We start from the raw sequence: 8,704 nt of genomic DNA on the forward strand, positions 1-8,704 counted from the left end.
CCATAATACCCTATCATACATCGCTTTTAAATTATTCAGTCCCTCGTTTGTTTCAGTGCAGTATACACAATTTATCCAGTTTTCAAATCTGTTTTGGTGGAAGTACAATTAGAGTGTTTCTTAAATTGAGGATGACAAGATGCCATCTTACTTAGGACCTGTTTTCTAGGGGATAGAATCCTCTGAAAGAGGATTTAGAGCTTGATTAAGGGGGTGTTCAGTGAGAATGAGAAAAACACTTGATGAGCATCACACGGTACCTGCGACAATGAGTGCAGATATGCCAGCCTTTGTGAGAATGATGCAGGACTGGACAGTGTTACAGGACAATGGACAATGGACAGGTCATTATAATGAGTTGGAGCTGACTTGAGAGCACCAAACAAGAGCACATACTGTAAACTAATGTCCAAGCTGTTATTTTTTCCATTTTCTGTTTTCACCCTGAATGTTGTTTTTACTTTCTCCTTTTACTCTTTCTTGTTCTTGGTTTTTCATTGTGGTGAAGACATAAGACATTTTCCAGTATCCCTAGGGGAACAAGTAGATTGTGCTGTGCTTGTTCTGCAGTTGTCTCCACCATGGGCATTTCATTCTTTACTGAGGGAATCATCCTTGGGGATCTCATTTTGGCAATGATTATCACTTCATGCTAACCCTGGGTACACGATAACATTCACCCTCGACACTGGCAAAGATACTATTCTTAGCCAGATGGACTATTTGAAACCCCCCTGAGTCCAGTAGAAACTGTGGCAGTTTGAGTGTTCCACTCTTAAAAACATTTCCAGACCAGATATCTTGTCTCTAGCCACAAAGAAAATGATGTAAAAGAGGAAACTACATCATATAGGAAGAAATAGATAATCCCAAACCAGCAAAACAAATAAGCAAACTAAAAAAAAAACCCCAAACCCCTAAACCAAAACAAAACTGAAAAAATGAGCAGGTCAAGGTGAAACAAAAGTGATTATATATATATATGTAATGTTTCAGAGGTAAAAAGTCTATTAGAATGATAATAAATTTAGGAATGACAACAAATTCAAGAAAATGCTACTTACTACGTGTCTTCTACCCACTGAGAATATGACGGAAAATGTTGTTGTTCGGTGCCAGCCAGTTGATTATGACTTATAAAGACCCTGTAGATAACTGCTCTGAATCTTGTCCTATCCTGTGATATCCTCAGAATCTTTGATATACTTGAGTTTATTGGTTTAGTCACTATGTCAGTCCACCTTGTTGAGGATCTTTCTCTCTTCCTCTGACCATTCACTTTCTTCAGCATAATGTCTTTTTTCAAGGACTGCTCCTTGTTGACAACATGCCAAAAGTTGATAAGATGAAGAGTCACTATCCTTTCCTCTAAAGAGCACCTTGGTTGTCTTGTTGCAATAAAGACTTGTTTGTTCTTTTCACAGCCCATGGGATATTCACTACTCTTCCCCAATACTTCAATTCAAAGGCATTGACTGTCATCCTTATTCATTGTCCAACTTTTAGATGCATAGGAGGCAACTGAAACTTCTATGACTTGTATGAGACCTTACAAAACCTTAGTCTTTAAGCTGACACCCTTTGTCTTTAGTACTTTGGAGAGGCCCTTGACACTATTTTCCCAATGCAATGCAATATATCTTTTGATTTCTTCATGGCTGTTACCATGGGTGTTTATTGTAGATCCAAGTAAAATGAAATCATTACAACTTCAATATTTTCTAAATTGACCATAATGTAGCCTTTTGATCCAATAGTGAAGTTTTCATTTTGGTTTTGAGAGGTAACCCATATTAGAGGCTTTTGAAGTCTTTGATTTTCTGCAGCAAGTATTTCAAGTCTACTTTCTGCAAGCAAGTATTTGACATCTGCATAATGCAGGTTGTTAATCAGTCTTCCTCCAATTCTGATACCACATTCTTCTTTGTAGAGTCCAGCTTCTCACATTATTTGCTAAGCATGCAGATTGAATAGGTATGGAGAAAGGATATAGCCCTGTTGCAACCTTTCCTGATTCTTTTACAGCTTGCAATGTGCCCTTGCTCTGCTTGGACAACTCTTGGTTTGTGTATAGAAAACAATTAATAGAAAAGATTGAAGAATGGAAAAGAAAACCAACCAAGAAACCCTAAACCAACTCCACCATGCAAGACCAAATAGAAAAAAATGAAATAAAAGTTAGAAGCAATATAAAAATACCAAAGTTAAATCCAGAATTTTAAGATTGAAATTATCTAATTATGTAATGCATTGGAAGAACAAAGGAGGAGAACTAAAGAAATGAGATACACATTGTTTTAAAATATAAACAAACACAAGCTACTTTTCAGTTAAAAAGAAAGAAAAATTAGTTATCAGTTTGCATGCTACACAATTTAAAAAATGTAGCATTGAAACTAAAAACATACTTACACTTGACTTTTAGACACAGTGAGATTTTGCTTGTAGATATCCTTGGAATGAAAACCCATTTAGAAGGCCAATTCAGATGCAAAGTTGCAAAAATAGAACTTGTTTCCAGCATTAATTGTTGACCTAATTGTTCACAAAGTTCAGAAGAGAAAATTTAGTAGGAAAAACATTACTAATTCTGCTATATATCAGCTTATTTGTTTTATAATCACTGCCTTTTGCTACATAAATTGAAAATGCATTTTGAACTATAACTAATAATTTGAGATATTGTCTTACTCTAACTAAGTGTATATATAGTAATGATAATAACATCATGGGGAAAAATTTGGCCTTCACAGTCTTCCCATTTGACTGCTACAGCCTTAGCTGTATGCTTTTTTGTTGATTTTACAGAAGATTGCGGGTTACATATTTTAAATATTGTATTCAGAAGAGATATCAGCATTACCAGTAGAGAAAACAAATAAAGATCCCAAGAGATCCACATTCAGAACATGCTAACGAAACTTCTTCTTAGTGACTAAGAACTCTGGGAATGAACTTTAATGAGATGATTGAGGAAGACAATCTAAAGAGACTCTGAGGAACTAACATGAGAGTATCAGTACAGGACAAATGTCTTATGGGGATTTAAGTAATAGCAATGGATAAAAATTATTACAGGAAACACATAAAATATTTTGATCAATTTACTTTGAACTGGGAATATTATTAACAATGTCTTTTCACTATAAGCTTAATGTCCCTGGGAGGTATAAAAAAAATAAACACTTTTAAACCGTTTATCCAAAACTTTTGTTATAAGTCTGTTGAAATTTCCATTTTAGTCTGAATTTTAAAACTGTCTCTTTCTTCTGGGTTTTCAGAATTGTCTGAGTACAAATTACTCATTGTATTCTGTTCCTGTCATTTTGACTTCATTCAGTAGATTCTATTGTGACATCACCCAACTAATTTCTTAGTCAAGTTAATTGTATCTTTTACTTTTCCTTAGTTAGATTTTTCAATGGGTTTACAATTTTGTTAATATTTTCCAAGAAACAATTTACAGGATTTGAATTCATGTCATTGTTTTTCTCTTTATTTATTTCTCCTCTATTCCTTTTCCTCTATTTTTTTGTTGCCACAGAAAAATAAAGCAGGATATATACCTCATATCATGTAAAATATCCAACTCAAAGTAAATGTAAATACTAAAACTTTAATGATCTCCAAAGAAATAATAGTGGCAAATTTAGGTGCTCTTATTTATGGCATAACTAAGGTATAAAACATAACCAAATACACAAAGAGAAGAAGATAAACTAGATGATTGAGACTGCCTAAAAATAGGGAGCTCTAATTGCCTAGTGGCAAGAACAGTGCTGCAATTCCAAAGGCATGTGGTGTGAGGATACCAGCTACTCCACTGGAGAAGGATGGATAGTATCCTCCTTTGTGATTAACCGCCTCTGAAAACCCACCAGAGGGTCATCTATGGGTGGGTACTATGGTACACAACAACAAAAATTAAGTACCTATGTATGTTGGGCCTGTAGCCCTCAGGCCCTTCAATATTTTACCATTTGGGCCTGTACAAATGCTGGTGACCTCTGGGTCAGAGACTCCCAGTTCATCTGGCAAGTCTGCTCTGCCGACACCCACTGTGGCAAAAAGAAAGTGCCTGAGCATTCTATCCTGGCCTCTCTTCCAGAAGCCAGAGGCTGCCTCCAATGTTTTTCATTGTCTTTGTTCAAATATTCTTCTAGGTCATATAGCCCTGGTGTGTTCACTTGCGGTACAGAGGCAACTCATGGTTGCTGTGAAGCTGTACACTGTGACACTGATGTGTCTAACGAGTTAATGGTTACCCATGGCGGACAGTGTTTGGTGAAGCTCCCCAATTAAAACAAGCTTGGAAGCAGGAGTGGCATCCACTTCCTTAATAGCTTGCCTCTGGAAATCCTATGAACCTAGAGAAAGGATGAAAGTCACATAAGTGTTGAGGACTTTAGTTCATAGGGTTGCTATGAGTTGCCTATGACTCGAAGAGACTTAACAACTTGCATATTGGTAGAATTCTATAAAGAGTAACAAGAGAATCTACAGATTGGGGAAATATATGAATTTGTGTGAGAGAGAGACTTTGCCAAAAAGAACTTAAGTGGCAAAAAAAGACATGAAGAAATGCTTATAGTCAATTGCCATTAAAAAAACTAAACCTTCTGACATTGTGGGTTTTTTCTCTAATTTATTTTCTTTTTAATTTTATACTGGTTTATTTACAAAGTTCAAATACATTTCCCCTCCACCAGATCTTTCCCATTTCCTTCACCCCACCTCTACCCATCAAATTGTGTAATGCTATAATTAACTTCCCCCCACACCCATCCTCACCCCTCTTCTTCCACTATTGGATCCTCATACTTGTTCTACACTAATTTTCTTATGCAGTATTTATTGTTATGGGACTGAGTTCACTTAGCATAGTGCTCCTGCATGTTGTGTAGTATTCCATCATGCAAATGTACCACAATTTCTCAAATCATTCAATTGTGGTGGGACATTTGGGCTGTTCCACGTTTTTGCAATGGTGAATAATGCTGCAATGAACATTGGAGTATGGTTTCCATTTGTGCCTCAGTTCTCCTTCTCTCAGAGTATATCACAAGCAGTGAAATACGGAATTTCTATGTTCAGCTTTTTTAGGAAATGCCAAACTGCTTTCCAGAGTGGTTGTACCATTTTACAATCCCACCAACAATATATGAGTTCCTCCCTTGCCACATCCTCTCCAACATTTATAACTTGCTGTCCTGTTAAACATTGCCACTGCTACTGGGGTGTTTATTTGGATCTCTCTTATTGACAGTAATTTTGAGCATTTCTTCATGTGTCTGTTGGCTATCTGAATGTCTTCCTCTGTGAAAATTCTTTTCATGTCTTTTGCCCATTTTCCAATTCTGTCATTGGTCTTTTTCTTGTGGAAGTGCTGTAGGATAATGTAAACTTTAGATATGAGACTCTTGTCTGAGATGATATTGTCAAATGTTTTTTCCCAGTTAGTAGGTTTTCTTTTCACTCTGTTGGAAGCTTTTTTCTGATGTGCACAGGGATTTAATCTTTAGAAGGTTCCATTCATTAATTTTATCCTCTCCAGATTGTGCATTTTTGGCTGTATTTGACAGACTCTTCCTAAGCTTGATCCCAGTTTATCTCTTACTAATTTTATGGTTTTGGGATTTAGTCCCAGGCCTCTGATCCACCTTGTGTTGATTTTTGTGTATGGTGTGAGATGTGGAACCTGTTTTAGCTTGCAGTAGCAGTCCAGTTTTGCCAGCACCATTTACTGAAGAGGTCATTTCCCCATTTGATACATTTTATTTCCTTGTTGAATATCAGTTGACCATAGATATACAGGTCTATTTCTGGATTCTCAATATTGTTCCATTGGTCCACATGCCTATTATTATACCAGTACCATGTTGTTTTGGTTACTGCTGCTATGTAGTAGGTTTTGAGGTCAGAGAGTGCTATATCTCCCATTTCATTTTTGCTCCTCAGTAATGTTTTGCTTATTTAGGGTCTCTTGTTTCTCCAGATAAACTCGACAATTTACCTTTCAATCTCTTAAGGAACTTTTAAATTTTGTTCTTTATTTCTTTTTATAATCCAATCATGTTCTATCAGAGTTTTTCAGCTTCTGCAGGCATGGTTTTGTAAGCTTTGTTTTCCTGTGATTATTTTCTAGTTTTATGGCATTGTGGTCTGAAAAGATACTTTGTATTGTTGAGGCTTGCTTTGTGTCCTAATATATGATCAATTCTGGAGAATGTACCTTGTGCACTTGGAAAAAAAAAGTGTATTGAGTTTTAGTTGGGTGCAGTTCCCTGAATACATCCACAAGGTCTAGTTGATTGATTGTATAGTTTAGATCTTCTGTATCTCTATTGAGTTTTCTTTTGAGTTCACCTATCTTTTGGTGATAGTGGTGTATTAACATCTCCTACCACTATTGTGTTGCTGTCTATTTCTTTCTTGAATTCTGTTAACCATTGTTTTATATGTTTTGTAGGTCTATCATTTGGTGTACAAATGTTGACCAAGGTTATATCTCCTTGATATTGTGTTTTTAATCAGAATATAATCCTCTTCCTTATCTTTTATGGTGGTTTTCATTCTGAAGGCTCTATTATCAGAGATTAGTTTGTCACTACTGCTTTTTTGTGATTGCCATTTGGTTGGTATATATTTTTTTTCAACCTTTGATTTTGAGTCTGTCTATCTATTTTTTAGATGTGTCTTTTGTAGGTAAACACATTGATGGACTTTTTTTTTTTTTAATCCATTCTGCTACTCTTTTTATCTTTTTACCCCTACTCTTTTTTTCTTAATTGGCACATTTAACCATTCATATTAGGTATGATTATTGTTAGTCTGGGATTTACCTTTGCCGTTTTGCTGTGTTTCTTTTTCTGTTGGTTCTGGTTACCATGGTTTATCCATTTAGCTTTGGTGTCTCTGTGTGAAGGACTTCACTTATAATTTTTTATAGTTTTGGTCTTGTTTCTACAAATTCCTCAAGTTCCTTCTTTTCTGCCAAGGATCTAATTTCAGCTGAAATCTGAGGGAGGTCCCTGCATGTGGCCACCCTGTCCATCCTTGTGCCCACCCTGCCCCCTGTGTTTGCCCCACTACCATTCAACTCCACACTCATCCCTACATGTCCAGTCAATCAACTTGCTTTTAATGTTGAGCACCTTGATCTGACTTAGCCACAAGAAGTTGCTCTCATAGGCCCTGAACAGATTTTTCCCTTGAGTCAGGAGTTTAGAGAGAAACACAGGCCAGGTTCCTGCGCCACTGGTTGCTAGAGCAGTATCTTTAGGTTGAATACCTATCTTCACCTCAGGCATAAAAAACTCAACCACAGCAATGTCACAAAAGAAGCTGGCTATCTCATAGCCTACACAAGGACAAAGCAAGATGTCACCCTGAAAAGGTAACACGTTATCAATGGATTTCCTGAAGCCAGAAAGTCTGATGAAACTTTCTGACACAGAACTTAAAAAGACAATGATTGAATGTTTTCAATGGGTAAAAGACAAACTTGAAGAATTAAAAGACACTGCAAGCAAAAACCAGGGGAAGTTTAAAAAAAATTCAAGAACAATAAAGGTTAAACAAATGAGGCATTAGTGGCACTGGAAAACCAAGAAACCATGATCCAAAATATGAGGTCCAATGTTTCAGATGCTGTCAACATGATGGAGGGACACATGAGCATAGTTGAAGAGACGGAACACAGAACCAGTAAAATATAAGATAGAATTGTCACCACTGATCTGCTAGCACAAAAAGCAGAATAAAAAAGGAAGGAAAAAGAAGAAAACCTAAGAATAATGTGGGACACCATAAAGAGAAATAACATGCACATCATCAGAATCCCAGAACAGGAGGAAGCAAGTAAAGGCACCTAAAATGTTGTGGAAGAATTACTAGAGGAAAACTTCCCAGGCATAATGAAGAATGAGAGAACATATATTCAAGAAGCTGAGAGAACACTATATAGAATGGACCCCAAAAGAAAAAGACCAAAGCAAGTTTTTTGGAACCAAAGATAAGGAAAGGATTCTGAAAGCAATGAGGGAGAAACAAAGAGTAACCTATAAGGAACAGCAGATAAGATTAAGCACCAATTTTTCAGCAGGAAACATGCAATCAGGAAAACAATGGAATGACATATATTGAACACTCAAAAAACACAACTGTCAACCAAGAATGTGGTACTCAGCAAAATTGTTCATCAAATATGAAGGAGAAATCAAGATATTTCCAGAAAAACAGAGCCTAAGAGAGTTTGTAGAAACAAGACCAGTGTTGTAGGAAACACTGAGAGATATCCTTCTTACAGAGGTGCCACAGAAAGCAGGATGGACCAAAGTAACTAGCAACAACATAAAAAAGAACTCAATAAAATGATAGCAATAAAACCTTGCCTCTCAATAATCACACTGAGTGTGAATGGTTTGAATGCACCACTAAAGAGACAAAGAGTAGCAGATTGGATAAAAAACCAAAATCTATCAATATGTTATCTACAAGAGACACACCTAAAAAAGAAGATAAAGGTGGGGAAAAAATACCAAGCAAATGGCAACCAAAAAAAAAAAAAAGAGCAGGAGTAGCAATATTAATCTCTGATAAAATAAATTTCAATGAAAAAACCATCACAACAGACAAAGAAGGTCACTACACAATGCTTAAAGTTTCAATAGAACAAGAGAACATGATAATAAATATCTATGCA

Source organism: Elephantulus edwardii, unplaced genomic scaffold (genome assembly GCF_000299155.1).
Source record: "Elephantulus edwardii isolate Elephantulus edwardi_28Jun2011 unplaced genomic scaffold, EleEdw1.0 scaffold00212, whole genome shotgun sequence".
Lineage (NCBI taxonomy): Eukaryota > Metazoa > Chordata > Mammalia > Macroscelidea > Macroscelididae > Elephantulus > Elephantulus edwardii.